The following is a 16,231-nucleotide window of genomic DNA, read 5'->3' as shown; positions in this document are numbered from 1 at the left end:
AACTGCTGAGCTCCTGCCTTTTTGGTGTGCTGTTGAAAATCAAATTATATAGCTTGAGCAACAGAACTGTAATTAGGGTCAGTAGAAAACTGTGGGTAGGATAATAGTGTGGATTCTGCAATTTTTTTTGTCATGTTGCTCCAAAATATGCCAGAAACCAGAAGTTTTATTGCTTGACAGTGCATTGACACTGTCAGTGAAATATCCTCTGCTTCCTGATGTGGAACTGGCCCTTCTGTGAGCCTGTTGCCAAGGCTGGCCTCAATTTACAGTAATTCACAACTGTGCTCCTCCTGGAGCTGATGGCAAAGCTCTTTGTTAACTCCTGTAAGAACTGGACAGGTCTGGGCAGGGAAAATAGGGAGGGACAAGGATGATGATGGAGCAGAGCTGAGGAGAAAAGAAAGCAGGCTATGGTGTTTCATCATAATCTCCCCAGTAATCACTGGCTCTCATACTGATACCACCAGGAAGCTTTTTCATGGATTAAAATTACTTTGTAACTAAAAGTTATTCAGTTCTTGTTTTCCTGTTCTCCATCACACTCAGAAAATCTCTGCTTCAGGCTACTGCTGCTTCTGCCTCTGGGCTCTTAAGCTCCTCCTTTTTCTCCTTGGGTTTTCTTTTCCTAACCCCTCATCCTTCCTGCACATCTTTATTCCAGCTGTTGCCAGATCTTGCCTCTTGGGGGGCTCCATTCTCTCCACTTGCACCATTCCAACCCCCAAAACAATCAGCTGTGGGCAGGCTAACACTGACTGATGTGTCATTGCTGGCCCTTCCAGCCAGGAGAATACACCTCTTGAGATCATTCCTTCAGGATGTCAGCAAATTCAGGCAAACTTTACAAGGCTGATATCATAATTGGAAGGCTGCCTAGGATCAGTTTTTATAGAAAAAAATATTAAAATATATATATATATGTTTTAACTCTTGTGACTATAAGTGGTGGTCTGAAGATGTAATACAGGGTCAAATAATTATTAAGATAATGCAAGATCCAGGCTCAAGCTTCATTCTTTGTGACAGAAGAGGGAAATAAAAATGAAGAAGAAAAAAAAAATAAAAGAGCTAATTGTGGAAAAGAAGCACAGAAACAGAAGAGGTGGAAAGGAAAAGAGCGATGAAGAAATATAGAATGCTTTCATTTTTTGTTGAAAAAGTGTGAAAAAAAAATATAAAACCCCAAGAAGCAAAGAAAAAATAAAAGGAAGAAGAGTAGGAAGAACAGCGAGATAAGCTGGGGGTTGGTTGAGTTCTATTTGAGCACTGCAGTGAAAAGTTCCAGCTATGGAATTACAGTCCAGAATCTTTAGATGGTGAAGCAGCCCATGAACAGCCTGGATCTCTGACTTAGGGACTGCCACTGCCCAAACACTTCCCAGGAATAAAAGGCTGAAGTAACTGAGGAGCACAGGAGGACTTGGAGGAACCTCTGCACGAGGTGGAAGAAATAGACTGGATAAAAATGGAAGTGCTCAGAGCAGCTGAGCAAAGGTTGAGCTCCAATTGTTGTATTCCTGCACATCCTGCTTTCTGAAGGCATCACAAGTTCCCTTCACACTGCTTTATGTGTGTGTGTGTGCATATCTATATACACAAACACACACATATTGAAGAATTTCTTAGCTTTTTAAGGAAGGCAATTTGGTTTCTTTGCACATGTTACTACATTCAGTTCCATTTGTTTCATTGGAAGGAATTCCAGATCCACAGACTGAAGCAGAGGTTCATGGACAACTCTCACTGTGCAGTTGTGTATCATCCCTGTGCAGGCTGCAAGGAGAAAAGGAATTCTTTTTTTTTTTTTAAATAGATCTCAGTATAAAAAAAAAAAAATGCAAGTCAGAAATTTTGGGTTCTATTCCAGATTCTGGGAGGAACCCATCCAAGCAGAGTGTCAGCTCTTAACACAACTCTGAAGTGTCCAACTCTTACCTATTCTAGCTTTTCCTTCTTACACTCCCAGTTTAGCCCTTTTAACCTTACATCTCCTTGTCTCCATCCCTGTTTTTCAGTCTCCTTTCAGCTTCAGGTTTTAGTCTCCACCATTGCCATATTCCACCTGCCAGGAATTCTAGACTTAAATAGAAATAATGAATGTACAACCTTTGGGTTGATTGGATTATTTCTCACTGAGAAAAATAATACACCTATCCACAAGCAAATCTTCAGGAGAGAGAGTGAAGAGAGGTTTTCTTCTAGACCTCATCCTAGGCTCCCTTGCTTCCAAGCTCTGTGGTACTCCAGGTACCCCAGAAATCTTGTCACAGGGATGCTCCCCCTGCATTTCCACCCTTCTCTCTGTCACAGCACACAAGTTTAATCCAAGCCTGCCCATTCTTTACTGGAATGACTGAAAATCAATTGGCAGAGGTTTGCTCTAACTGAGAGGCTTCTGAAAGGAAAAGTTTCCTCCTTGATAACAGCATTTGTGATCCATCTCTCCTTCAGGGTAAGGATGGCCTGTAGGATCACTACAGGAAAGGATGTGAATGTTTTTAAGACAATACAATATCCTTCAGTTTTGCTTGGGTTACTTTATTGGGTTAGATTTATTCCAAAGAATTGAGATGAGTTGGATACCCAGCAGTGTAACTTTCAGCTGTCATCATTAGTGCTTGCTAATGTTGGAATACTGTAATTCAGCAAGAAAACAGTGAATTAAATGGAGAGTGTAACAACCTCGGCTATGGGAAGCCTTATCTTTATTATCCATAATGTCACAACCTCCTGGATGAAATAGCCACATCTGCTTTGAAAATTGCAACCAACGACCTCAGCTCACATTAAACACATTTACAGGCTCTCAGACTTCCTGGGATGGGGAAATCATCACCATGAGGGCAGAAATGGAGACACAGAGGCATCACAGGATGGTTTCAGAGTGCCACAGGGGACAGGAGGGAAAAACAGATCCCACATTAACTTCAATCCTAAATATCATCATTCTCTCCCCATGGTGTCAATGGATTCAGGGAATTCCCAGTGACTGAGGCACAGTGAGTGCACTCCAGGTGTGCCAGGAAAGGCAGGGATCACTGAGACGGTTTTGTGCTCTATGCCAGAGAGACACAAGCAGTTGTTTTCCCAAAGCTGTTTGCTGCTGTATCAGTTATGCCAACACTTATTCATGACAGGGCCCAACCTACTCAAAAATCCTTATGACTTGCAGGATCATGGCTTGAGAAATGATGTTCAAAATCAAAGCCTGAAAGTTTTTTGCTGACTCCACCATGCCAGCTTATTTATCATTTAGCACATGAGCAGGGCTGTCACTGATTTACATATGAAACACGTGAGGTTTTTCTCCTCAGCTCCTGATGTCCCAAGGCTATGCATGTGCACATAAACCATATGTAAAAGAGAGGAGCTCTGTTTCCCAAGTGTGAGAAGGAAATTGTTCTGCTGTGAGACACAGGTCATCCCTTTGCCTTCGTTCCCAAACATGGCAAAGAGCAATAAAGCTGTTTGTGGACTATAATGTGACGTGGAGTAAGAACACCCAGTTCCCATTTTTCCCTGCCTGTATGTATATAACAATGTCAGTGTGGGCATCCAAAGAATGAATGGTTATGAAATACTGCTCAGCAGCGATGTATAAAAGGTAAATGACACACAGCAAAGGAATCTCCCTTCAAATCACACAGCACATGGAACCATTTTGGTCTGTGACAGCTACACCACTAGATTTTTTCCATGTTTATCCAAAGTAGCTTAGTAAGCATAACATGCATGCCATTCACTAAGTCTGTGCACCAAAATACAGAGTATGATGACCCCAAGCAATGTCTCCAGTGCTTGTAAGCTTGTCAGAAAGGAGGACTGGCTGCTGCTACCTCTGTAAAGTATCTATTGCATTTCATTTTGGTGAGAGAAGTGACAAAAATAGCTCTTGTTCTACTACAGCTATTCAACTGTTATTTCAGTGGAATTACACCTGTGTGGATTTCTTAGAGGTAGGAGTTGTGCACATGTTTTGTGAGCTAACGAGACTTCAGAAAAGGTTGTCAAGAATGGCACAAGACATATCTATTATTTTTGATTCAGAATGAACCCATTTATCTTTTCTCTTTGCTAAAAAGGGCAATTTCAGGGTTTTTCTGGTGACTGAAAGAAAAAAGCAATGCTAGATGCAGGCTTCCTTCTGTCCCATATGTCTTAAGTGTACAAAGCTTTTTTTAGAGAATAGCTTTCTTTCAGGGTAAACCAGTTCTTACTAAAAATAATTCTTAGGAGATCAGATAAAATGAGAGGAATGTTGTTGGCAGATCCTGATGCCTTATTTACAAAAAAAAAAAAAAAAAAAAAGGCTAAATCAGCCTAATCCAGGCCTGTAATACAAGGAGAGAGCTGAAGAACCTTCCCTGCTCCCCAGGGCTGTGGTTGACAGCTCAGGGCTATTTTGGTGGCTGTGGTCAGAGGATGCAAAGTGCTGGGACAGCCCTCTGCACCAGTCTGCCTTAACCCCTGGGAATGCCCCACTGAGCCACTCACAGCCCCATGCTGAGACCTTTGGAAAGGCACAGGGACAAGCTCCATGCCCAGCTGGGGGCCTGCAGACACAAAGCACAGCAGCATCCCTCAGACTGGTCACACCTTCCTTGATATGCATCTGTTTAATGAGAAATATTCAGGTCTGGCTGGGACAGAGCTCAAAATACAGCAAGGACCTGGTGATCCTCCCTCCAGCAGGTCTTGAGCTCACACCCAGTGTGAAAGTAAAACTTGGATGGGTTTTGGTGTTCCTGTGCTCTTGGCTTTGAACTTCACACTTCTGCCTCCTCTTCCTTCATACCAACATCTTCTCTCAAGCCTTTAGTACTGAGCAGTGCCAGACCCCTTCTAATTTCTGCTGCTGTGTATAATTTTCCATCATTTAGCCCATTTTTGAGGTAGATAACAAACCCCTGAGGCGGGGACTTGCGTCATCTATTGAAAAAATGCTCAGTAATTATTTATGATTCATTTGTTGCAGCATTTGTGTACATTATTTAAAAACAGATATGGACCACAAGTGTTGAGCAGACAAAAAGACTCATGCTGTCAGGCAGACTGAATGTGATTTTGCAGACTTCACATGTTGTCAAATACCTACATCAGTGGACAAACTTACTGCATGTCTAAATTCAAATCAAGCCAAAGCAAACCAGTTGCCTTTTCTGTGAATTGGTTATCCACAGTTATTTAAACTTCATCAAACAAGCTGACGTGCAACTGCTTGGCCTGGTTTTACATGTAGCTTTATTCTTTGTTTAAGAGCAAACCAGGAAGGTCTGAGATGGGTTGGGGTCTTTTTTCTTCAAATAAAACATTTCCTTGTAAAGAATTCAATTACTGAATGTGTTTAAAAAGTCTCTCAAACAGGTTAATTTTATTTTCAAACTAGAAGAATGCCAGGATCCAGTTGTTCATTTATAATTCAGCACTAAGCTAAAGAAACAAGGGCAGAAAATGCATTGTTGTAAATCATGCTTGCAGCCACAGAACAATATAATGCAGAGCAGCCATTTTAGGTTTTTTGGTTGCTTTATGCCCTTTCCACCTAATGAAGCCTCTTAAATGAATCCTTATGGGAATTGTTCCCAAGGTTTGTGCTTTGTACATGAAATTCCAAATACAAGAGTTGAATTTTGTGAAGTAAATGGTCTGTGTTCTGTAAAAATTGGTCCAAGGTACTCTTTGTTTGGAAAGGCTTCTTGCTTTCTAGATATAACAACAGCTTTATCCTTTTAAATAAAATGTAAACCCAAATGTCTCTGGAAAAAAACTATTTCAGTGGAATTATTTCTGTCAGAGGGAATAAAGGTGGCAGTTGTAAATCCTGGTGTATTTTACTCAGAAGAATTCCTAGATTGTCTATAGCTAAATACATGGACCAGATCCTCCTTTCTCCTCTATTATGGAAATCTCAGAAAGAAATAAACTGTTGCCGTTTCACTTCAGTCTTCAAAGTGAAGCCCTAACAGGGGATGGAGCAGAGGCTCTACTCAGTAAATGTGTGTAATTCTAGCCCACTTTTTTATCTTAATGCTTTTTTGATGAAATTATCACACTTTCTCTTCTGAAAATTCGCTTGTGGATAGATGTATTGTTTTTCTCAGTGAGAAATAATCCAGGTGTCCAATCAACCCAAAGGTTGTACATTCATTATTTCTGTTTAAGTCAATTAGAACAGTGCAGATGTCTCTTCTATTTGATGATTTGCTTCCAGAGAAAGACTAGAGAATTAATTAAAATACACAATCTAATTGAACGGAAAATCATAAGATTTTGTTTCTAGGAAACAACTTGTGAGTACAGGGGATCTAAAGTTGTGCATTTATATCTAAGAAGAGAACATATCATCTCAAGCCACCAAAGTTTGACTCTGAGGTCAGTTTTCAGACTTCAAGTCTAATTTAGTTTCAGAGTGGAGCTTAAGGTTCCCAACATACAGAGACCTGGGTGGGGGCGTAGGGGGGAAACATGTGATTTTGGTTTCAGTTAATTTCAGATTTATTTCTGTTTAGAAATCAGTTTTCTCTTTCTAAAAGTGTTTTTATTTTGGCAGACTCCTCAAATGAAAGGCTTATTTCGAGACGTTTCCTATGGAGTAACTGCTGCTGCTGCTGAGAGGTGACGGGAGACATCCACAGTGCTGAAGGGAACGTATGGAAGTGTCATGGCAATGACAGGCACGAAGCCAAAGGCTGCCATTATCTCTCTTTCCATCCCAGAGGAGCTAAGCAGGCAGTGCAGAGGGAGAACATGGCATCAGCAGATCCATCCTCCAGCCCCTTGGGTGCTGCCAGCCAGGTACTCTGAATGTGGGCTCTGATTCGTGTTTCATGTGGTCACAGCTTCCAACCCTTCCCTTTGCTTGCACAAAGATTCCCAGTAAGCTTTGCAAAGGCATGGGGATTCTTCAGCATTTATTTCCACTGTGCTAAAGACAGCAGAAACCAGAATTCTGCACAACACTCCCATTTGGACAAACCCACTGTAAAGAATCTGTCTTTTGAAGTGAATATTCAGCAATCTTGGCATTTTGATGGATTATGGAAGATCACAGTTTCCAACTAAGCATTTCTATCTTTCCCTACTAACGACCACCCTTCTGCAATTACTCCATAGTTTCTATACCCATCTGTCACAGCCATAATAATGAATTTAACATTAAACAAAATTTTTCTTTACAGAATAAAGGAGAAGAGACAATGAAGATAAAATCTTGGCTGCTTAGAACGAACTTTTTAAATTGCCTTGTGGATTAACAGGATTGTCTCTGCTGTTACATTTAAGTCCCCTGAATACACTTGGACAAGCTTTTCTCTGGTTCTTACAACCAGCCAGAACTCCTCGGTACAGTTGCTGTAAGAATGCAGTAGCTGGAGAGGAATCATTGAACAAGTGAGGTCAGAATCTCAAGAGATCCTGTCTGCAGAACTTTGTAGGTAAAACCTCAGCTATGGAAAATTCTCAGCTTTTGAGGAAAACCTGTTGTGAAGGGTTTAGCAAAAGTACACACAGCAGGATGTAGGAAGAGAAACACATTTTTGGCTGCTTGAGAGCCCTCACAGTAAGTTGTCCAAAAGGTCTAAGAATTTGAGGGAGAAATGCTTGTGAAGCTGAGCAATTTTGTGAATTGCAGCTGGCTTCACAGAAATCTTAGATGAGGAACAAAAAATGCAAGGCAGTCTCTTGTGTGCTTATTTAATGTAATTAATTAATGCATTTTGAACCACTTTTTTTTTGGTGCAAAGGGATCTTAATTATAGCATAAAATTCAGCTGTAATTGATGTAGAAGATCTTCATGTAAATGAAAAGATGAGCTGCTGTGTTTGAAACTGGAGGGAAGAAGAAATGCCCGGTTGTAAGGTCACAGTTTGAGTGGGTTTGATTTATGTTAAAGGTTAACTGACACAGAGAGGACATGCTCAGGTACTTGTGGAGCACATGAACCAGCTTTGCTGTCCTGGCTGACATATCAGTAATGCACTGATAATGAGGGTAACTTGCTTATTTCTGTGACTTAAAAGATCCACTCCAAAAATTGCCTGAAAATGCTGCAAATGAAGAGGTTCATAGAGAAAGCTCGTGGATCTAGCTGTGCTCAAGAAGGACTCCTGTGTCCAACACCTTCCTGCAGCCTACACCACACTGATCTTCCCAAAAAAAATCAACAGCTTTGGGCTTTCCTCAGTGATCTGAATGTAAGTGAAAGCAAGAGCACTTCTTTCTTATTTAATTTAATATGAATGCAACCAGAATTTATTTACTAGGGTGAAATGTCCTACATCTCTGCAGAAGTCACAGAGCGGGGTTCCAAAGCAATGCTTTCAGTCCCATTCTCAGGTTCAGGTTCAAAGGCATCACTTCTTGTGGTGTGCTTTGACCTAACATGATGTGATTCATGCATGAAATCCCCCTGGGATTCCCTGGGCTGGTTCATCTTCTGAGTTTTACCTGACTCCTCTCCCTTCCCAAGCAAACCCTGCTCTGAGTTACCACAAGTGTGGTCAACCTGAAAGGGCCATTATGAGGCAGGAATCCCTGTGCTTTGCTGGGACAGGAGGCACATATCTGCCTTCAGCTGTCCTCTGGATGCTCCATCTGTCCCAGATTATGGAGAAGAACGTGAAGTTTATGATGGTTATTGTCAAATGAATCTTGTAATGTGTTTGCTTTAAAACTCCCTTTGAGTTTTTCTGATGAAGTTAAGAGATGGAAGGGGAATGCAGAGCAGCTTTATCAGAGTAACTGGCCTCCTTTGGTTTTAAAGCCAAAATTAAACTGATAAATGCAAAGCCCACCTCTACAATGGCAGACTGACTTTGGTATTATATTTTCTCTGGATTTGGTTTAGAGTAATATTGTTGTATTTAGAGTAATGTCTATGAAACATGATTATATGGTAATTCCTAAAAAAAATTCATTCCCTGCCTTTGTAGATCAATGACTTGTTCTTTTCTCAGGACAAATGCTGATGAATTCATACAGAGTTTTAGCATTGTAACCTCCCCACTTTCTTCAATTTTTTAGCATTGTAACCTCCTCACCTTCTTGCTGAAGCCCCATTTCATTTCCTGCTCCTGTTCTCAGCCATTGCTCCAAAGGAGCACACAAGGATTGCCCTTGCTGCTGGGTTCTAGGAACAGGCTGGCAACCTTGCCTAGATTCCCATTTAATTGTGCATTTTCCACCTTATCCATCACTTCTTGTGGAAAGAGATGGGCATCTTACCTTCCTAGCATTTTTATCTGAACATGTTTTTACCAACACATTAGCTCATATTTGTACAATCACAGAATCCTAGGATGGCTTGGGTTGGAAGGGACCTTGAAGACCATCTAGTTCCAACCCCTGCCTTGGGCAGGGACACCTTCCACTGCAGCAGGCTGCTCAAAGACCCACCTAAACTGACCTTGAACACTTCCAGGGATGGATGCCAAGATCCAGGACCTTACACTTGGCCTTGTTGAGCTTCACAAGGTTCAGGTAGGCCCAGTCCTGTGGAGGTCCCTGTGGTGTCCCTTCCCTCCAGCACCACTCAGCTCATGTCCTCAGCAAATGTGCTGAGGATGCACTGCCTCCACAGTCCCTGTCCCTGATGGAGGTGTTGGAGATCAGCAGTCCCCACAGTGACCCCTGAGGAGCACCACTCATCACTGGTTTCCTCTTGGACATGGAGCTGCTGACCACAGCACTTGCAGAGTGACCATCCAGCCAATTCCTTATCCACCAACTGCCAGCTTCACCAGACTGCCACAATTTCTCAAATAGTATGGATAGTGGCTCAGCCACTTCATCCACTAGTGCCCTCAGGACCCATGCACCTCATGCATCTCATGCATCTCATGCATCTCCTCAGGTTCCATGGATTTTACACCTTCACACTCCTCAGATGCTCTGGTTCCTGTTCTTCCCTTGCACTGGGTGGTTCTTCATTCCCCCAGTCACCGCCTTTGGCTTCTGTGACTTGGCTGGTGTGGCTGGAGCCCCTGCTGGTGGAAATGGAGGCAAAAACATCACTGAGTTCTCACCCTTCTCCATATCCCACCTGGGTAACCAGCTCTTCCATCTCCTTCTGAAGATGGCCCACATTTTCCTTGGTTTTTCTTTTATCATCAATGTACCTGTAGAAGCCTTTTTTGTTCTCTTTGATGTCCCTGGCCAGTTTTAATTCCATCAGGGTTTTGGCTTTCATAATCTGATCCCTGGGTACAATTCTGTCTATATTCCTCTCAGGCCACCTGTTCCTCTGTTCCTGCTTCCATCCTCTGCAGATTTCCTTTTTCTGTTTGATTTTGTCCAGGAGCTCTTGGAGGATTTTACTGATGATTTTATGAATATACCAACCCTATCAGATGCTAATGGTTGTGGCTGCTACCAGTTTAGGATGATTCTAAACCATGAACTGGTAAGCAGTGGAAGGGTTTTATTTCTTTGTGGATGTGCCAATACCCTAGTACAGTTGTTTTAATAATAATAATATTTTAAAACATTGCAAAGCTGGCATTTCCCCTTCACCCTCTGGTATAGTCACAGCAGAATGAATGGATCATTGTTAGAAGAATCATTTCCCTGCACAAAGCAACCTCTATTCACAATTGGAAGTTTAGAAATGTTCAGTCAGTCATGACAATTAAATAAAATTATTGTCTGAGCATCTCTTAGGGTTACAAATCATTCTGTCTCCAGTTGGTGCTACCTGTGCTTTATTAGAAATCCACAGAATCTTTAAGACTGACAACAACTTTAGTGGAAACAGTCTCTTGAAATATGATTTCTCTTTCCATGTTCAGAAGCAAAGAGCAGTTGTTTGTACCTTGAATAAAGAATAATTTTGTGCCCTTGTCCCCAGGACTACAGACATGGGAGTGAGCTTAGAACAAAACCACAAAGTGTCAGTGGAGGCTTTTGAGAAAGTGAGCTATGGGAACAATGAAAAATTTGGTTTGGTGACAGAGAGCAGTTGATATTTTTGGGATAGTTGATGTCTGAAGAAATCTGTGATAAAATTTACAGCTATTTAGAAGAGAAAAAAAATCAGGGAAGATAGAATTTATCTAGACACACTAAGCCTAAGAGAAACAAGAGAAGTTTTACAAATAAGAACTTCTGGCAGTAAAATGTATTCCAGATAGCAGAAAGTTGTTTTTTGAATACTCTGAAAAAATCCTGATGGGGAATTTTTATTGGTCTTTTCCTACCTCTACTTATTTACACTCTCCAGAAGATGAATCCTTTCTTATTAACCAGTAAGAAAGGCCAGCATTCAGCAAGGATTTGGATGTAGAGTCTCCAGCAGCACTGTTTAATGAGTGTATTCTTGGAAAGCACTCAGTTGACCGTAGTAGCTGAATTCCTGACTGCAGCACTCCAGGCAGTGTCAAACACTCAGGATGAGTTGTGTAGAAATAAACCTGTGACACAGGAAATAGGCTACGAGGTGGTTCTGTGCTGTCTGAGGGTGGAAGGAGCTGGAGCAAATCCATCACTGTTTATGTGGTTGTATTTGTGACACATGGGAGCTGAACTAACAGAGGAAGTGCAGAATAAATAAATACTCAGCAGAGAGTGATTATGGTTAAGATCCCTAGTCCTGTGAGCGTGACTTAGGGCCAGTTGCAAGGAATTCCTTCTCATTGATTTTATAGAGTATATCTACATTCTGAAACAGTTTCTAGCTAGTTGTAGTAATAATAATGGCATGTGTTAATGTTGTAATCTCTTAAGAGCTCATTTCTTCACATGTCTTTTTATAGAAACATTAATTCTTTTGGCAAAATTTTTGTGATGTTCTTTCTAAAATACTGAGGAAGAATATTTTTGCAACTGCTGCTTTGTATATTTTGGGTCTCATGCATGATTTATCACTTACTAAATTTGAAATCCAAATTATGGAACTGGCTATAGCTATTGCCAGAAAGCAGAATCTGCAGTGCTGGAAAAGGACTAAAAAGGTTATCATCTGACTAAGCTGCAACATTTCTTGGAACAACATTTGTATTGTAGGTTACTAACAGCTTTGCAATCCACAGGTGCTCCCTCACAATAGCAAAAGTGTTGTAATTCATCTATAATCAGGACATTATTTTTACTGCAAGTTATTCTGACTTTGCAGTCAATGGAAACTAACCAGCTATAGTAAAAGTGTTGTCATTCATCTATAACTGGGACTGTACTTCCATGGTAAGTTATTCCAACTTTGTAGTGAATGAAAACTTACCAGCAATAGCAAGTGTGCTGTCATTCATCTAAAATAGAAGGGAGGAGAAAGGAGAAAGATGGACAAAATGCAGAGCAATGTATTTGCAAAGGAATCTGAGCAAAATAACCCCAGAGGAGTGCAAGGTAATGTTAAGTTGGTGAAATTCAGTACAGCTGAAAGGCCACAGCTTTTCCTTTGGCATCTGCCTGCCTGATTTCAGACAGGATGAAGGGGTGCAGTGCAGTGAATGTGTTCTGGTGAAGTCAAAGCTCACTGGGGTTATAGAAGCTGCTTGCAGAGCTCAGTGCACTTTAAGGTAGGGTAAGAAAGGTAAGTATTATCTTATATAATATTTATATACCTGAGTATTTTAAAGCTGGCTTGGACATGGGAGGCGGCAGTGTAGACATCCCATACATAGCTCTTCTAGGCAAGAAGCCTGCCCTTTTTTGTGCTACAAGAGCACTGTAGGCACTTAACAGTTATTAATAATAACTAATTAATAATGGTCCAAATCCTTGGCTGTGATTGAGGACCTCAGAGAATAACTCATCTAGAGTTGTAGGAAAAGATGGCTCAAAACAATCTTAGCCAAATCCTGGGCCAGCTTTGTGCCTTGACTTTGCTCCAGCAAAAGATAAAGCAGCAGGGTACAATTTGTTCTGAGACATTAGCAAGGGAGAGAGAAGGACATAATGAATACATTTTATTGGTAATGCACAAGAAGAATGCAGAGTGGTGGCAAATAAGACTATTAGGGAATAAGAGTATAAAATTAGATGGAAAGGAAGAGATGAGATTGGTCAATTCCACTGGTCCTAAATCAACATTTCATCTCAGAAACCACAAAAGTCAGCAGCTGAGTGGAGGCGAATGAAAGACTAGGGTCAAAACAACAATCATAATTTATCTGAGTGTCAGAAAAGCATTTTTACACTAAGTACACAACACATCGATTTACACTTGATAGACAGTACTTACACAAAAAGAGACTTCAACCCTCCCTGAATAGCCTGCAGCACAATACAGATTCTTTTCATGGTAAACCTAGGGAGGGAAAACAATCCCTTTTTATACAAGGAATTTTCACTTAAGTATTTGAGTCTACTGGGAACAGCCTGAAAGACACATGCCACACTCCCCACTCACATCTCCAGAGGCTGGTGGTTTGATGTGCTGATGCTGTTTGATAGTGTGGGGGGCACTTTTAGGAACCTTGGTGGAAAGAAGCACAGCAGAAAGCTTCAGCTGCTGGTTTCATTCCTCTTTGGAGGTGCCTGATGGAAGATCCAGGAGTTGTTTACTTGCACAACAAGGAGCAGGGTATGCTGGTAGGAAGACCAAGTTTCACCTTTGGGAGTCAAAGGACTGTGTTTGATAGCAAAAGATTTGCTTCCTTTGCTGGTGATGTTGTTTTTGCCTTTTTTGCAACAGAATAAAAATCTTTTTCCTTTAAGAAAAGACCTTCTTGGTTATTGTTGTTGTTATCTGCTGAGTCATGCCAATAATTGTTTATTTTAGCATTCCTAGAGAATTTTAGAGATAGTTTACTCCCCCTTCCCCAGAAGGCAGTTAGGAAAAACTGTAATTTCACAAATAAAATAAAACTAAGGAGTTTTTAGTTGAAAGCATTTCCTTTAATGGTCTGCTATGCAACAGTTCAGCAGTCGGCTGACTCATGGCAACCTGAAATTGAAAATGACTTGGGGTTGAGGGAAAGCAAGAAGAAGACAGAAAGAATTATACTGGCCAGTATACTTTAACTATCTATATAATAGCTGGATCTTCATTTTGTTCAACTAAGCACGACCTCACAGAATTCAGGCATCAGCTCTGTGTCTGGTCCAGAGCAAAAGATGTATTTATAAATTAGATTAACATAATCACTGATGAGAAAAATATATTCAATTACTTAATTCATTTTTGTTTTGATAATCTTCAATGCTACCAGAAACACACTGTCAGAGCTATTTTCTTTTAGTTCACCATTTTTGGAAAGCCCTTCACTATCTCTGGAGAGAAAGCTCATGCTTTGTTGTTGCAACTGTCTCACTTCTATTATATATAGCAAATTGTGTTTTCTTTCTATACTTTTCTATAGAAAATAATCCAAACGAGTGAAATAAAGTATCTTTTCTTACGTATTCAAAAACCAAACTCTGGATGTATTAAGTGAAAAGAACAATAACGCTCAAAAAGCCAAAACCACCAGAAAAAACCCCACTTTCCCCTGTTCCAGAAGCTTCTTTGACTGTATCCTGCATTATGTTATTTACAGTCATTGAAGAAGGCCAAAGTGATTTTGCATACGAGCTGCTGTCCTAGGACACTGACTTTTGTAAGACATATGAAGATCTCAGCTACTTTTTCCTTTCTGAACAAATGAAGACTGGAAAGTGGGAGATTGTTCCAGAGAAGACAGGGGAAATCTCACTGTGAGAGAAAGGATTACTCTGCTTTTTGAAGCTTTTGGATTCCCTGAATGCCTCCAGAACATTAGAACATCCTCCTCCTGACCCTGTGTCAAGGGTGATCCATACTGATGAGATGTGATGGGATCTGCTGGGTTTGGACCTGCCAAGCCTCTTGCATTTGGCTGATATGAAACAGGAGCTCATCCTCTTCTGCTTTATGCCTGGGTGAGCCATTTCTGTAGCCATCCGAAAGCCTTCACTAGTCAGGTTGTTTGGAGAGCAGGCACACCAAACTGCTCAACCTGAGCTGGCTTAGCTTTTCAGAGCCCCTGAATTCCAACCCTAACCTGCAGCTGAGCAGCAGAAAACGCAGGAGGGAAGAATGCAGAGTGGTTTTGGGGTATCCTGAGCTGCTTGGGTCCAGAGGAGGAAGGGCATGAACACAATCCTTGGACACTGAGTGGAACAACCATTACGTGGGTTGTCACGGAGCTCGAGTTCTTAGCGTGACACCACCAGCTAAGAGGGCTTTGTGCCACATTGGTTTGGTCACTGCCAGAAGAAGGGAGAGCAGTGGGATGGGATGCAGAGGGCATTGACACCCATGCTGTGCTGCTGGAGGATCCTGTCAGCGAGAGAGGTGACAGCAGGGTCATACCAAGTGACTTGGACACAGGACACAGCGAGCAATTACGGCTTGGGAGCACACAGTCTGCTTGAGAGCAGGCAGATTTCCCAATGCATAATTCAGTACTATAAACATGTACATGACACTAACTCCTTCTCCTGCCAGACTACTCTCATTTCTTGACAATAACCTCACTAAATTGACCTGGAAAGAAAGAGGCATTCAACGTTTATAATTTGATTTCTGCCCTATATAATTTTGGCTCCTCTCCTCCTCATGTAGCTGCTAATATGAGTTACTGCAGATTTAGTATTTTGTTACAGATTAATTCAATGGGATTTTTGACTAAGCTAGCGTCCAAAATGACTTTGCACTTGGTGACATCTGCGATGCCAGCATGCAAAATGATTCTTCTGGCATTTTTACAAATTCTATTGTACCACTGAGTAGGTCTCGAGAAATCCAGCTATGACCATATCTGATTTGGCTAAGAACACCTAGTAATATAACACAAATAGCGATAATAGTTATTTTGCAGGAGTAAAAGCTTCTGGCTATTTTCATTCCCTCTCAGGCAGACCCGGAGCCCAGACACATTTTCAGTGGTTTTTATATACCTGTCACAGTCAAAATTCTTTTAGGTTTGACTAATAAGACCAGACAGTTGCATCAGGACAGACACATTATGATGCTGATTTTTATCCTGTTATAGAACAGGATAAAATCCTGTTCAAAGACAATTGGTGTCTTTGAACAAAATCCTCCTTCTTCTTCTGTCTCTGCCATCCCTTCTTCTCATGTACCTGCTGAAGCCCATTAGACATAGATCTTAGATGTATCTATATAGATACAGATTTTAACATTTCTGCTTGGCTGCCTTCAAGAGACTCTTCACTGCCAGAATGGCTTTCTTTCCAAACCTTTTATTTGGAGGATGTTCTGGTGGTAGGAAGCCCAGATCTTAGAAAATTCATTATGCCTTAAGAACTGAG

The 16,231-nt window shown here is 41.1% G+C and overlaps 1 long non-coding RNA gene across 3 annotated transcripts in view; it reads left to right on the top strand.

Moving 5' to 3' along the window:
* Nucleotides 1-13,623, top strand: part of LOC134416203 (uncharacterized) — a 29,658-nt gene extending 16,035 nt beyond the window's left edge. The window contains exons 4-6 of one of the 3 annotated variants that reach the window (XR_010027197.1): nucleotides 6,554-6,798; nucleotides 7,182-9,481; nucleotides 9,582-13,623. This is a non-coding gene — a long non-coding RNA (uncharacterized LOC134416203). Of the gene's footprint in view, nucleotides 1-6,553; nucleotides 6,799-7,181 lie in introns of all 3 variants that reach the window. The other 2 variants (XR_010027196.1, XR_010027195.1) reach the window with 2 other exon arrangements.
* Nucleotides 13,624-16,231: the final 2,608 nt, after the last annotated feature.

The sequence above is a fragment of the Melospiza melodia genome, chromosome 3, assembly GCF_035770615.1.
Source record: "Melospiza melodia melodia isolate bMelMel2 chromosome 3, bMelMel2.pri, whole genome shotgun sequence".
Taxonomy (NCBI): Eukaryota; Metazoa; Chordata; class Aves; order Passeriformes; family Passerellidae; genus Melospiza; species Melospiza melodia.
This window is presented reverse-complemented; position numbering and strand designations above follow the sequence as displayed.